Raw genomic sequence first — 16,008 nt, 5'->3', positions numbered from 1 at the left:
AGATCTATACAATTTTCTGTAACCATGCACATACAGACGTGGATTCTTTCCATGTATTAGGTTAAGTACAACATGAATTCAGTTTTCCTGACCATTCTTAATATTTATCTATTTATTTATTTGCATTTAGTCCTAACACCTACCTCGTGACTACATACCTATTAAGGTATTCGATTACATCAAATTGGTTCAAAAGATTAGATGACTTAGATGCTTTTATAACAGTTTTAGATTCTAGAGTATTTGCACATTAGCAGCACTTTGTAATTTCCTGCAATTTTTGTACCTTTTCGAGGTATTGCTTATAGGTAGCACCATTTATTTTAGGGGTGTTTTAAGGTTTTGAACATGGAGTATATACAGACTTGTATAGATTCTCATGATATTTATATCTTAAAGATCCATTTCATACCCTCCATTAGGTTTGCCTACGGCATCTTTTATGGGACAAAAATGCAAATGAACCACCTCTCCCAGCATGCATCAGCGTAAATGTAAAATGAAATGAGGAACACCTGAGGCTTAAGGAAGCAAGAAAAGCATGCAGCAGAATGGTGGTTACATCTGAAACAGCCCACTGACATCGGCCTCTGATGAGAAGCACTAATGGCTTCGAAACGAGCAAGGCAAGGACTGACCGGGGGATGGAAAGCTGCATGTCATAATGAATAAAGAAGGGGAAACTTACCTTACTAGGAGCGCGGTCTCAAACTGTTGGGAAATGGAGAGAAAATATATATATATATTATATATATAGCTCAGTCACTGCTTCGTAGTAGCAAAATGAACCGCACACACAGGGGGGAACGTTTCGGTAAACGTCTTTATTCCGTCATGAAAAAACACGTTTCGGCGTCAAGCCTTCTTCGGTGTCTATGCCACCAGGAAGTTAAGACCTTAATAAAGTGATCACAGCCCACCATTCATCAACATAAAGGGACAAATCATCCTCAGTTGAACGTGGGCACCATTTTAAAATGCTGTTACATATTCATTTACTATGCCCAGTAGCATGCTTTCTCGTAACGTTTATACATAAATGCAAGCCTACTAATCAACCAAGGTCTTAGTTCATTATGCCGTGTATCGGCCTTGTTCCCTACATTCATTATGAGTAGAGAACAGCAAAACACTCCCATGCCTAATATTCTCAGTGCCATATTTCTATTGGTAAGTTGTATACGTGGAAACCACAAAAGTTTTGAACTTAGACCTCGGTTGATTAGTAGGCTTGCATTTATGTATAAACGTTATAAAAAAGCATGCTACTGCACATAGTAAATGAATATGTAACAGCATTTTAAAATGGCGCCCACGTTCAACCGAGGCTGCTTTGTCCCTTCTTTAAGTTGATGAATTGTGGGCTGTGATGAAAACTTTATTAAGGTCTTATTAGCTTCCTGGTGGCATGGACACCGAAGAAGGCTTGACGCCAAAACGCATCTGTTCATAACGGAATAAAGAAGTTTACCAAAACGCCCCCCCCCCTGTGAGTGCGGTTTATTTTGCTACTACGAAGCAGTGACTGAGCTTTATGTTAGCGGGATTCCACGACCGCCGACTGCACCCACTGAAGATTGCTCTATTGAACTGTGGAGAGTGAGCGTGGACATTTATTACAGAGCACCGCTGCAGCTGTTTAACGGCGCCCTCGGGACTGAATTTCTCTGGGAAGATTGCTGAACGCAACGAAAGAAACTGCAAACCCGAAGGTGAGCCGAGCCTTATCAGCGACAGCATAATTAGCAGCGCGCATGGGGTAAGGGAACGGAATAGGCAAACTTCTTCCGCATGAAATAAGACACCGGATGTTGACATGTTCTGTGAAAGTACACGCCGTGAAGCGGCAAGGGACATGTTAAAAAAACAGGATGGAGCAGCTTTGCAAATAGCACCAGTGACAGTGCAACCAAGCAGCAAACTAAATGACATAGACAAAAATGGAGAGACTATACAAACGTGAAATATGAAAGTGGTGGGAGGCCACCAGCCTGCAGAGTTATATTGATGATAAACGTGTCCCACGGGGATTAAGGGTATACACAGTGCCATCCTATGAAAACCCGGACCCCCAACTCCTTACCAACTGGGCAGAACATACAGCCCATTATTGTGAGGGGACCCGGAGGTTTCTTGATTAATATGCCTGGAGTGATAGGGACAAGGCACTAGTGGAAATTAAGGCACTAGAAGATATCTGGACAAGAAAGAAGACAAGAGTCAGATTGAAGACTTGAAAGCACAAATGAAACTGTGGTTGAGTAAATATGAACAGAAAATCAAGACACGAAAACAAGAGAAGTACAATCGTGATGAGAACGACTATCTACAAGGCCAGGTTCTAACATTTGCCAAAAAGTTTGATGCCCCTAGGAAAGAAGTAAATTGAAGGGCTCAACAAATGGAAAGGGGCGACCACTCGGTCCCCCCGAACGTATGGATGAGTGCCTCGATCCCCCCGGGAAGCCATTTTTGGGCGGGAGGCGCGTCTCGGCTGGTATGCCCGAAGCGGCGTAGCTGGGGCGCGCCTTTTCCCGCCCTAGAGTGGGCTGGCCTAGACACCGACGCAGCCAGCCACGCCCTCGGGGCGGGCAGGGGCGGGTATTCGCCCGCCCTGAAGACGGATAAAAGAAGGCGCAAGACCAGAAGACGTCCTCTTGTTCTTGTGCTCCGAAGCTGCACCTCCTCGCTACACGTGAGCTCGGGACGGAACGAAGAGCCAATTTTGAGCGTTTTGATCTTTTTCTTTGTCTTTCAGAGACTTCGTCGGAGAGATGCCCAATAAAGGCCCAAAGAGAATGACGACCGAGCAGATGGTTCGGGCCCTTTTTAAGGATATGTCCGACATAAAGAAGCGGCTGGCGGAGCGAGATGGGGAGGAGGGATCGGGCCAACCACCGGCTGGAGGGAGACCTAAGAGATCGAAAAGGGTTCCAGCTGGGGGGGACGCCCCGGCTCCCTCTGCCCCGCTCGAGGCGCCGACCCCAGTACCGACCGAGGGGAATCCAATCCCCGTTGTCGTCACCCCGACGCCTAAGGAAGACATGCCCCCCGAGCTGGCAGCACAGCTAGCGGCATGGTTGGGGGATAGCAGTGATGGCGCCACGGCTGCTGAGGCACAGGCGCTGATCAAAAACTTCGTGAGAAGAAGGAGGCAGCTAGAGTGGCCGCACCGTTGGCAGGGATAGACAAGCCGCAAGCGGCAGAAGCTGCGTCCGGTTCAGGTAAGCGGCCATTGCCGATTGCACGGGACGAGTCAGCACCCTCTCGTAGAGAGAGATTGGGACAGCATGTGCCGTTAGCCATAAAGGAAAAGATCTGGGCAGGGGAATACGTGAATATTTTTTCCTTGCTTGTTGATCATTACGATGTGGAACATGTAAAAAGTCAGAAGGACCTAATGCATCCGAGTGTTTGGCGCGCAAAAATGGCCGCCTTTAAGGTAAATGAGAACATTGGGAACTGGGGCAATGCCTGGGGTATTTTTACGTCGATCTTGGGGGAACGTAGGCCTGAGTTGCTTCCTGAGTTTCCCGTTTACCAATCACGAATTATGGGTTACTCGACGGCGTATCAAGGTAACCATTGGTTTTGTTATGATAATCTGTTCAGGAAGGAAAAGGAACATAACAAGAGTTTGACCTGGGATTGTTACGATTCTTTAACGTGGGATAAAATGAAAGAATCGGGAATGTTACGAATGCCATTGGTCGGGAGCAATGTTGTTGACTACTCCCGCCAAAATGGGGGGTCGCCCTTTCGACCAAGTACGAGCACCGACGACCAGTCGAGGCCCACAGGTAATAACGGGAGAAAGGGTTTCTGTTATAACTTCAATAAAGGGAAATGTACCAGGCCTCCGGGGTCTTGTAAATTTAAACACGAATGTAGTACGTGTGGGTCATCCCATCCTGAGTCAGCGTGCAGAGCCAGAACGGGTGAGAATGGGGGCAAGGGAGGCGCCAAACAGGTCTAATTTAGTCCGAGGGGCGCCTCTACCGACCCCGATTGATACCTTGGCAATGATCCCCTGGCTCAGTGATTACCCGGATCGTGCGTCTGCCGGGGTGCTGCGGAACGGTTTTACACATGGTTTCCGCATCCCGGTAGGGGACTTTCAGGGTGTAGGGATTTGCAGGAATCAGCTTTCTGTTTTACAACATTCATCTGTGGTGCAGGAAAAAATTCAGAAAGAGGTTAGCCGGGGACGGGTCGCCGGCCCGTTTAGTGTTCCCCCGGTACCGGATTTTGTTTGTTCTCCATTAGGGGTGGTCCCCAAGAAGGACCCAGGTGAGTTTCGTCTGATCCATAATCTGTCTGCGCCACACGGCCTTTCGGTGAAGGACGCAATTGATCCTGAAGTTTGTTCGGTGCGATACGCATCGTTTGATGAGGCAGTAGCCATCTTGAATCGCCTGGGGCCCGGGACGTTGATGGCGAAATCCGATATCGAGTCAGCGTTCCGGTTGCTCCCGGTACACCCAGACGACCAGCGTCTTTTGGGATTCGGGTTCCAAGGATCATTTTGCATGGATAAGTGTATGCCAATGGGATGCTCTATATCATGTGCCTATTTTGAGCAATTCAGTACTTTCCTGCAATGGGTGTTTACTAAAAAGACGGGTTTTCGAAATGTGATGCACTACCTTGACGACTTTTTGTTCCTTGGCCCCGCCGGAAATCCCGAATGTGCCCAGGCCTTAAACGAATTCTGTGGGTTGATGGGTCATTTTGGTGTGCCGTTGGCACCGGGTAAAACTATGGGTCCCACGACTTGCCTCGAGTTTTTGGGGATCGAGTTGGACTCAAGGGAGGGGTGTTTCCGTTTACCGGCTAGCAAAGTGTTACAATTCGGGTCAGCCCTCCGAGTATGTTTAAATACACCCAAGGTTACACTGCATCAGTTGCAACAATTAGTGGGGAAGTTGAATTTTGCCTTGAGAGTAATCCCAATGGCTCGCCCTTTTTCCCGCTCCATTGCCCAAGCGATGATCGGCCTGAAGGAGGGTCATCATCGCACGAGGTTATCGGCTGAGGTCCGCCAGGACATACGGATATGGTTAGCATTCCTGGCGGACTTCAATGGCCGAGTCGTCTGGAACAAGCCAGCCGTGTCCTCGGAAGAGCTTGGGCTATGGACGGATTCAGCAGGAAGCATAGGGTTTGGCGCCATCTTCGGCACGAGCTGGTCTGCTCAAAGATGGCCCCTATGGTGGCACGAGAAGGGGCTAACGAGTAATATCGCTTTCCTTGAATTATTTCCCATTCTCGTTGCCCTGAGAACCTGGCCAGAAGGTTTCAGAGATCATTCTGTAGTTTTTTGGTCCGACAATATGACCGTGGTAGAATGCATCAACAGTCAGTCAGCCCATTGTAAATTGATTTTGAGGCTGCTCAAAGAAATTGTCTTACTATGTATGCAACTGAACGTGGTTTTCAGAGCAAAACATGTCCCAGGGGTGATGAATCAGGCTGCTGATGCACTGTCTCGTTTTCACATGCAGGCTTTCTCGGGTTTTCTTCCTTCAGCGGACCCGGAGCCGGCACCCTTCCCAGAAGCTCTCTGGTCTCTCGGTGCCCCGAACTTCGTCACCTCGTGGGAGAGAGTCTAGCACCCAGGACAAGGAAGGCATATGAAGGGGCGTTCCAGGCCTATTTAGCCTTTTTGAGGGCAGAGAGAGGGGGTCTTTGGGGTCAGGAAGAGTGGGTAGTACTCTTTCTTATGTCTTTACACAGGGCTGGGAAATCGGTGGCTACGGCCCAAAGGCATCGTGCCGCCATTTCCTTTGTTGCCAGGGCCCATGGCATCCTGGACCCAACAGCGTCTTTCACAGTACAGAAAGCGCTGCGTGGGTGGCAACGCCTAGAGGGTCGCAGAGTAGACGTGAGACGACCGATAGGTTTAGACAGGTTGTCCCTGTTACTGGCCACACTCCCGAACACATGCTCGTCCCCTTTTGAGACCTGTTTGTTCCGGACTGCATTTACGCTGGCGTTTCACGGGGCTATGAGAGTTAGTGAGCTGGTTGCAAGGAACAAACAGGATGTGACGGGGGGCTTGTGCAGGGAACATGTCCAGATCAGGGGGGATGCGATGATTGTCTCCTTTCTCCGGTCTAAGACTGACCAAGATGGGACAGGGGACTGTACGATCATTCGCAGGAACCCCGAGTCATCCATGTGTCCGGTACAGTGCTTAGAAGATTACCTAGCACAGAGAGTGGCATCATGGGGGGGGGACATTGTTGAGGCATGCAGACGCCACCCCGCTGACGAGGTTTCAGTTTCAACGGGTGCTTGCAATGACCATTGCCGCAGCGGGCTTGGACCCGGGCGAATTTGGGACCCACTCCTTTCGTACAGGGGCTGCCACTGAAGCTACAGCCAGGGGTCTTAATGTAGAACAAGTAAAACGTGTGGGGCGCTGGTCCTCCAATTGTTATAAGAGGTACGTGCGATTGCACATGTTGTGAAGCTGTATGCATGTACTCACGCCTCTTGTTTTTGTTTGTTTTCAGTTGTGCAAGCCTACGCGGCAGGGCAGACTGAGCAGTCGACCCAACACCAGGCCAGCGGTCGCACGTCACCGGCTGTGAAGAAGGAGGTGTGGGTCGTGGGCCACTCATACGTGAGACGGGCCGCAGACGTATTCAAAGCAGGTGACATGATTCACGTACCTGGGGAATACGGGTACAGAGTGTCCTTCTACGGAAGGGGCGGTCTCTGTATTGACCAGTTTCAGGAATTTTTTGAGGGCCTGTTAGAGCGGATGAGGTCACCGCCGTCCATAGTCATAGTGCATTTGGGGGGCAATGATTTGGTCACCACCGGTAGACGACTGCTCCTGGAGGCTATGCTTTCCACGGTAAGTTGGTTAGCGAGGAGAGTTCCGGGGTGCCTAATTGCGTGGTCTCATATGATCCCACGAAAAGTGTGGCGGGGGGCTATCTCGATCCCTGCTTTGAATCATTCTGTTAAAAAGTTGAATAACAAAGTCAGTAGGTTGTTCCGGTCCAAGACATTGCATTCAATCTCGCATAATTGTATTAATGATGATAGTATGTATCTGGGGGATGGTGTGCATCTGTCGAGGGCGGGGAATGAGTTACTCATAGGAGACTTCCTAGCCTGGTTAAAATCTTTAAAGCATGACCTTTAGGTAGGAGTTTTGTGGGGGGTCCGGATAGCCGGTCAACTATCCGGACCTGTGGCGGTAAGGTCATGATCGGTGAGCACTAATTGGTAGATCCCTATGAGTGGGCGTCACCCAACACGGATGGGAGCGCTCGGGAGAGGTGGCCATTGGCCCCTCAGTGGGTAGGCGGTCCCGTCTAAGGGCGGGTCGCCGGAAGTAAAGGAAAGGCGGTCAAGGCCCCTTCCTTTGTAGGAGGGGTTACAGCCCCCTCCTGGGGAATTTCCCGGGGCCAGGGTCATCTGCGACGGCAGATGCGGTAAGTTGTGTGGGGTGGGGAGAGGTCAACGATACCTTCTAGATACCACACACAAGTGTTCGAACGACCTTTAAATGGCGTCGAGTCTTAAGTGCCCCCGTCAAGTCAAGGGAAATTGTTAGTAGTTGCACTTGTGGTAAGCCCCTGTGCCATCGCCCCTCCTAAGTGGGAGGGGTAAGTCTGGTTAGGGATCTTGACACCGGTTATGACCTTGCCGTTGGCCCTTAAACGTTAGGATGTACAATTTCAGTGTTCTTAGAGAATGTTTTGTAGGATGCTAGTTCGGCTAGGAGAACCTCTGTATTAGAGATTATGTTAAGGTTAGCCAAACATCGTAATGTGATAATGAAATTGTACATAACATTAAAACGTTTAATGTTTTAATTTTTTGTTTTAATAAATACGGCCGGGATGGTCACTCCATCCCACATCCAAAAACTTTAAGAACAGTTTCCGGTTTCCCTTCCTTTTGGGGATTGTGTTGAGAGGGGGTGGCGGGTATCTCAGCCATATGGAAAGGGGCGACCACTCGGTCCCCCCGAACGTATGGATGAGTGCCTCGATCCCCCCGGGAAGCCATTTTTGGGCGGGAGGCGCGTCTCGGCTGGTATGCCCGAAGCGGCGTAGCTGGGGCGCGCCTTTTCCCGCCCTAGAGTGGGCTGGCCTAGACACCGACGCAGCCAGCCACGCCCTCGGGGCGGGCAGGGGCGGGTATTCGCCCGCCCTGAAGACGGATAAAAGAAGGCGCAAGACCAGAAGACGTCCTCTTGTTCTTGTGCTCCGAAGCTGCACCTCCTCGCTACACGTGAGCTCGGGACGGAACGAAGAGCCAATTTTGACCCACCCACCAGCCCCTGAGGACAGCAAAGTTGTTGTGCAATAAAGTGAATTGATAAGTTCGTTTTTCCGTTTCGTTTACAGGCTATAACAGTATCAGTTTGTGGTTAATCATAATAAAGATGGTGAATATCGTTTAGGTTGTTACGATAAAAATGATTTGATGTGTTGTTGCAATTTTAGCATGTTCTTTCGGTCGTAGCGACCAATGTTTTCATAGGTTGAAGAATTGTCGTATTTATTTTTGGTAGGCGGTAAGGTCATGATCGGTGAGCACTAATTGGTAGATCCCTATGAGTGGGCGTCACCCAACACGGATGGGAGCGCTCGGGAGAGGTGGCCATTGGCCCCTCAGTGGGTAGGCGGTCCCGTCTAAGGGCGGGTCGCCGGAAGTAAAGGAAAGGCGGTCAAGGCCCCTTCCTTTGTAGGAGGGGTTACAGCCCCCTCCTGGGGAATTTCCCGGGGCCAGGGTCATCTGCGACGGCAGATGCGGTAAGTTGTGTGGGGTGGGGAGAGGTCAACGATACCTTCTAGATACCACACACAAGTGTTCGAACGACCTTTAAATGGCGTCGAGTCTTAAGTGCCCCCGTCAAGTCAAGGGAAATTGTTAGTAGTTGCACTTGTGGTAAGCCCCTGTGCCATCGCCCCTCCTAAGTGGGAGGGGTAAGTCTGGTTAGGGATCTTGACACCGGTTATGACCTTGCCGTTGGCCCTTAAACGTTAGGATGTACAATTTCAGTGTTCTTAGAGAATGTTTTGTAGGATGCTAGTTCGGCTAGGAGAACCTCTGTATTAGAGATTATGTTAAGGTTAGCCAAACATCGTAATGTGATAATGAAATTGTACATAACATTAAAACGTTTAATGTTTTAATTTTTTGTTTTAATAAATACGGCCGGGATGGTCACTCCATCCCACATCCAAAAACTTTAAGAACAGTTTCCGGTTTCCCTTCCTTTTGGGGATTGTGTTGAGAGGGGGTGGCGGGTATCTCAGCCATATGGCAGCACCATGAGTTGAAACCTCTGAATCCGAGGTCACCGAGAACGAGTCTAGCGAGGAACAAACTAATCGTGGAGGAGAAGGAAGAGGGAAAGCTCTCCCTTTTCTAGATGAATTCAAAGTGATCAGACAGTCTTGGTTGCGGGTGGAAAAAACAAACCCCCAGAAAACCACTCCAAAAAACCCGTAGAGGAAGCGGGGTTCGGAAGAGGGAGAGGAAGAGCACAAAACTGGACCAGCAGGAACAAGAAGAAAATCAACAACGGTTAAACGACATGATGAATTTAACAGTGGTGAATTTGACAAACAGGCAGCTGACAGATACTGAATCTAAACTTCTGAGACTCGGATTGACCTTCTGTCCCAGCAGTCGATTGGAGTATACACTGACTCGCATAGACTTGTTTACCTTCATTCGTAAACTCAAGTTACACAAATATTTTAAATTGAGACCACATACTAAAGACATCAAAATGCCATCTCAGAGATTAACGGCAACTGACACTCTGACTGGTAAAGACTTGGCAGGAATTGAACTTCTTGAGGATCTAATAGAAGAACAAGATGAACATGCCACTCAAAGAACGTTGGCAGAAAGAGCAATAGAACAAGAAATCGAGCAAGACAGGGAGGAGAGTCCCTTTAAACCAACATCACTCTTTAATCCTCAGATGCCTTGGGATGCCATTGATACATTTTCGGAGGCCATGATTAGCAATCTCCTGAAATTCAGAATGAAGCAAGACAAGACAATGCAAGCAGGAAATATCATCTCGGATGAAAGTGCAGTACTGCAGGACCTCATGAAAGACGACTCCATTATTATCAAACCATCGGATAAGGGTGGGAATGTGGTCCTTCTCACAAGAGACTACTATCGTCAATAGGCAATCCGACAGCTGTCTGATGTCAAATACTATCAAAGTACCACCAATGATGCGTACAAACACAGTGTGAAATTATATGATGTTCTTGTGCGTAAATGCTATGACATGGGTATGCTGGGGACGGATGAACATCTGTTTCTACGCAGCAACAATCCGACCATCCCGACGTTCTACCACCTACCTAAATTGCACAAGAACAGCAAAGATCCACCGGGCAGGCCGATCGGGTCTTCTGTTAACGGGCTTACTGAACATATGTCTATGTTTGTTGACAATGACCTTTTTCCGTTTGTAGTCCAATTGGAGTCATACATAGACACGAAGGACTTTTTGAATAAAGTCACTGATATTTCTTGGCACTCAAGCTATCTACTTATGGTCCTAGACATTAAGCATGGGCGGATTTCGTGGATTCACGATCCACGAATTTGCGGATTTGCATATTCGCGGATCCGCAAAATCCATGAACTTGCTGATTCGGCGGACTTTTTTTAAATGGCGGATGCAAAGGCCTCTATCCAGCATCACAGCTGATTTTCGACGGTAGATTTGGGAAGAAGGCACACCTGCCCAGCCTCGACGACGCTCACAATTGTTTTTGGGCTGATGAATGAGTCACTGAATTTGAGCTTCAACTAGTTCCAGCGACCATGGGTGTGTGACTATGCAATCGCCCCGAAGGGCGCAGGAGTCCCTTGAGTGAGCTGCTAATCATAGTGGGTAAATGGCGGGAAGACAGTGCACACCGCGAGTGTGTGAGCGGGGCCAAACGGGCGGGGCTTCCATGCGAGTTCACATGCCTCTTGTGTGTATAAAAGGTCAGAGACCGATCATAGCGCAGATCAAGAGAAAGAAGCTGCTGGTCACAGGAACAGCACGAGGATTGCGCTCGTGAAAGTCAAGGATGCAAAGGCCTCTATCCAGCATCACAGCTGATTTTCGACGGTAGATTTGGGAAGAAGGCACACCTGCCCAGCCTCGACGACGCTCACGATTGTTTTTGGGCTGATGAATGAGTCACTGAATTTGAGCTTCAACTAGTTCCAGCGGCCATGTCTGTGTTACTATGCAATCGCACCGATCTGCGCAGGGGTCCCTTGAGTGAGCTGTCCATCTATCATCCTGTAACTATTTTAAGATGGCGCCGGCAAGCTGCAGGCACCATCCTAAAATAGTTACTAAATTAGCTTCATCAGGAAGCACTAATAGATAAAATAAAGCAGGTGCTCAAGCACCTGCTTTATTTTATCTATTAGGGCTTCCTGTTGAAGCTAACTGAAGCAACTTAGTAACTATTTTAGGATGGCGCTGGCAGCTTGCCGGCGCCATCCTAAAAGAGTTACAATTTCAAGCTTGAAGGCTTGAACTTTTGCCCGCCGGATCCGCCACTCGCGGATTTTCGGTAAGTTCGCGGATTGCGGATTTACCGAAAATCCGCGAAATCCACGAGCGGAACGGATTTTGCGCTCACACCTTCTATACATTACCAGTCTGTATACCAGTATCAAACAGGAGCATGGGCTGATTGCCGTTCGGCATTATTTAGAAAAACGTCAGTTACGGTATGCACCGCATAATGAGAGGATACTGGAGTTTGTGGAATTCTGTCTGTCCAACAACATCTTCCTATTTGATGAACAATTCTGTAGACAGACCTCTAGCACGGCAATGGGCACCTGCTTTGCCCCCAGCTATGCAAACTTGTTTGTTGGCTGGTGGGAGGAGCGGGTGCCTAGAATGTGGCAGGGGCCAGACATGGGCAGAGTAGTTCAGTGGCATTGGTATATCTATCTTTTCATCAAGAGGCAGGGGACGGTTGACACGGCTTGTCGGTATATCGATGTCCTGAATGACAAGGAGTGTGGTCTACACTTCTCAGGTACCATTAGCCAAGTAACAGTTGACTATTTGGACCTAAAGGTGTTCATTGACTATGGCAGAATACAGACTACACTCTTCCGTAAACCTACAGCTGGTAATTCTACCGTAAGTGCTAGTAGTAACCATCCCCCTAAACTGGTTCAGAGCATTCCATATGGGGAGCTTTTAAGACTCCGGAGGAATAGCTTTAGAGACCAAGATTTTGAGGCGACTGCCTCGGATTGTATCAGTAGATTTAGGATGAGGGGTTACGATCCTGATTCCCTTGAAAAAACTCTCAGTAGAGTAAGACAAATACCTAGAACAGAACTTCTGCTGGATAAGCAGAGAGATAAATCTAATGAAATAGGTGGGAAATTTCGTATGATTACCCCCTATTCTACAGAGGCCAATCATCTTACAAAAATGCTGCGAAAAAACTGGCATATCCTTAAAACTGAGTTAATTAACAGGGATGATTTACCAGCACATCCCCTGGTCACATTCAGGAAGGCAAGATCTTTAAGAGACATGCTGGTTAGGAGTCACCTTGAGAAAGTTACACCTAAAACGGGGACTCTAAGAGAGATGAGGAGCTTCTTTCCCTGTAGCAAATGTAAAGCTTGCGCAGGGAGTAAACAGGTTTTGTCATACAATCGACTGGATACAGGGAGACTGAAAACCATTGACAAATTCATGACGTGCAGCACCTCTTATGAAGTTTACTGCTTAGTTTGCCCATGTGCTTTGCGATATATAGGCAGCACTATACACCAGCTTAAAATTAGGAACTTAGAACATCTGAGGGCAATAGATAAGGCCGATCCAGCCTAGCCTGTCGCAAGGCATTTTGCTGAGTTTCATCAAAGCGATAGAAGCAATCTTCAATATTTCGGCCTGGATTTCATCCCTAATAGCATCAGAGGGGGCAACAGGTTACGAAAGCTATGCCGCCTAGAGTCCAGGTATATTATAGACCTTAGGTCTAAATCCCCAAGAGGTCTGAACAGTGGGGAGGAACTAACAGTGCATTTGGGCAAATAGAGGGCTCTGATCTTAGATCAGTATTGTAGACAGTGGGGTGTATACTTGTGTACATATGTATATATTTGTTTGTGGTGTATTAATTGAATATCTGCACACCAATGATGGACATAAATATATATAAAAATATATAAGTGTATATAATTGGAAGGACCCACATATAAAATCGGTGGATATTGTACATACCATATATACTAAAGTTCCACACCTCCTCCGAGGTACCGTGAGCAAGACTAGTTTGTCGTCGAAACGCGTTGGGTTTTTCTATCTAGCTCATTATACCATGCTGAATATTATGGAACAATAAACCCGTTTTTCCAGCAACTGATAATGGAGTGGTAACATGCTTTTTTGGAGTGGAGTGCGCCAGCAATTTCTTTTGCGTTTGTGAACTTGGAAATACCATATATACTGTATATATTGTGTATGCACTATATGTATATTTTGCACATAGCAGGTAGTTTATGTGTACACAGCATCCACCAGTGATTTTCATGACTTGTAGGATCCTTGTGACATCTCACGTATTTAATTTGTAATTTTGAATGTGACCTGATTTAATTTAAGTAACGATCTTAACATAGTTTTACTGTTGGACTACATGAGGGACTTTGAGGACTATACAAGTATAAAGAGAAAAGCATTGAATAGCAGTAATATGAAGGTGTAATTGTTTTCAAAACTGTGAACTAATGTTAATTCATTTGATCTTTATTGCAAATTGACTTTGAAAGCACACAGCCTTTGTTTGGAAGGGAAAGTTGCCGATATAAGGCGTAATGAGATTTACCACCCCATACTTTTGTGGTTTCCACGTATACAACTTACCAATAGAAATATGGTACTGAGAATATTAGGTATGGTAGTGTTTTGCTGTTCTCTACTCACTGTATGTAGGGAACAAGGCCGATACACGGCATAATGAACTAAGACCTCGGTTGATTAGTAGGCTTGCATTTATGTATAAAAGTTACGAGAAAGCATGCTACAGGGCTTAGTAAATGAATATGTAACAGCATTTTAAAATGGCGCCCACGTTCAACCGAGGCTGTTATCCCTTCTTTATGTTGATGAATTGTGAGCTCTGATGAAAACTTTCTTAAAGTCTTAACTTCCTGGTGGCATGGACACCGAAGAAGGTTTGACGCCGAAACGAGTCTGCTCATAACGGAATAAAGAGGTTTACCGAAACGTTCCCCCCTGTGAGTGTGGTTCATTTTGCTACTACGAAGCAGTGACTGAGCTTTATGTTAGCAAGATTCCACGACCGCCAACCGCATCCGCTGAAGAGTGCTCCGTTGAACTGTGGAGAGTGAGCGTGGAGATATATATATATATATATATATATATACATATATATCGTGAGACGGATTGGTTTGGAGGACCTACGGTTGGATGGTTCCCGATGTGTGGTGAGTGATTAAGAGGCATACTTTCAGGTTGGGGAGGTAACGGACAGGAAATAATTTCACAGCCGGCACGATCAACGCCGGTTCTTTAAGTACAAATTGCACAGCAGAATGTCAGCAGAAGCTGTAAAAATGTGCGAAGAAGCAGCAGAGGAGCTGTTTAGTAGTACTTTGAGTATTGCTAAAAAAAGTAAAAAGCAGAGTGAAAATACAAACAATGCAGGCACAACAAATATCAAGACCCTATTTAAAAATCTGGAAAAGAACAAAAAAATAGAAATCACCAAATGGTGGGAGCATAGATCATTAAGCAAATACACCTCAGTAGGTAGAGTACCTCGTGGTTTACGGATTCTCCTGGCTCCTAGCTTTGACAAGCCAAACTCTGCTATGCTAAAAGAGTGGGGTGAAAGCAACTTATCAGCCTCAATGAACTTGGTGCATATCCTGATTAAATATGAGGCTATTTATCGGGATAAAATCTTGGAAGAAATTGAGAATCTAACAAGTGAAATTAATAAAAGAGGAACCAGTGATGAAATAAAAAGAATGTTTGATGCTATGAATGACAGACTACAGAAACATGAGGAAAAGATAAAATTCATAAAGGCACATAAATTTGCACGAGACGAAGAAGATTACAATAACGGTCAAATATTTACTTTTGCACGCAAATACAATGCAACAAAACGACAAGAATATAGCAACAAAAAAAGCAAAAGTAATGCGCCTCCAGGAGATGCGTCCACAAGTAAAACGTCCAATATTAGAAATGAGAAAAATGAAGCCAATGAGGATATGACCAGCATTGACTCAATTTCCCCTACAAGTTGTGAATCGGTGCTTTCTAACCAACATACAACAACCAGACTAGACTTAGAGGAAGAGCTTGATTTTTTAGTAGAAGAGAGACTCCAAATGTCACAACCAATGTTGACAAGGCAACAAAAAAAAGAAGAAACAAAAAACTGAAAGGAGACGCAGATGCAAACAAAAATCTGCAAAAAAAGAAGATAAAAAGCAATTGGAGCAACAGACTGTAGAGGATAAAACCATAATTAACTTATCCACAGTAACTCTCAGCAAAGCACAAGAACAATTATTGTCGCTTGGACTAAACTACTGCCCTGTTCAAAGCTTCAATTATGCTATGACACGAGTGGACGTTTTTTGCTTCATTCGAAAATTAAAATTAAAGAAATATTTTGCCTTGAAAGATGCCAAAGTCATAACGGAATCAGAGAGAGATAAGTGTGCGAAATCGTGTCAAGCATCTTTTCAATCTTCCGATGTGGAAATTTTATTAACAATGCATGATTTGAAAGACGCCACAGAACCATCTGATTCTGATATTGACCAAGCTACACAAGCTAGATTGAATAAAATTGACATATTATAAAAAGGATCTGGATTGAGTCCCTTCAAAACAAAATCTAATTTTACACCTATGATGCCTAAAGATTGCATCAATGTATTTCACGAGTGCGTAACAACTGATATCAAGAGATTGTATCA

This window comes from Lissotriton vulgaris, chromosome 12 (genome assembly GCF_964263255.1).
Source record: "Lissotriton vulgaris chromosome 12, aLisVul1.2, whole genome shotgun sequence".
NCBI classification, from domain to species: Eukaryota; Metazoa; Chordata; class Amphibia; order Caudata; family Salamandridae; genus Lissotriton; species Lissotriton vulgaris.
Note: the sequence above shows the minus strand (reverse complement) of the source record.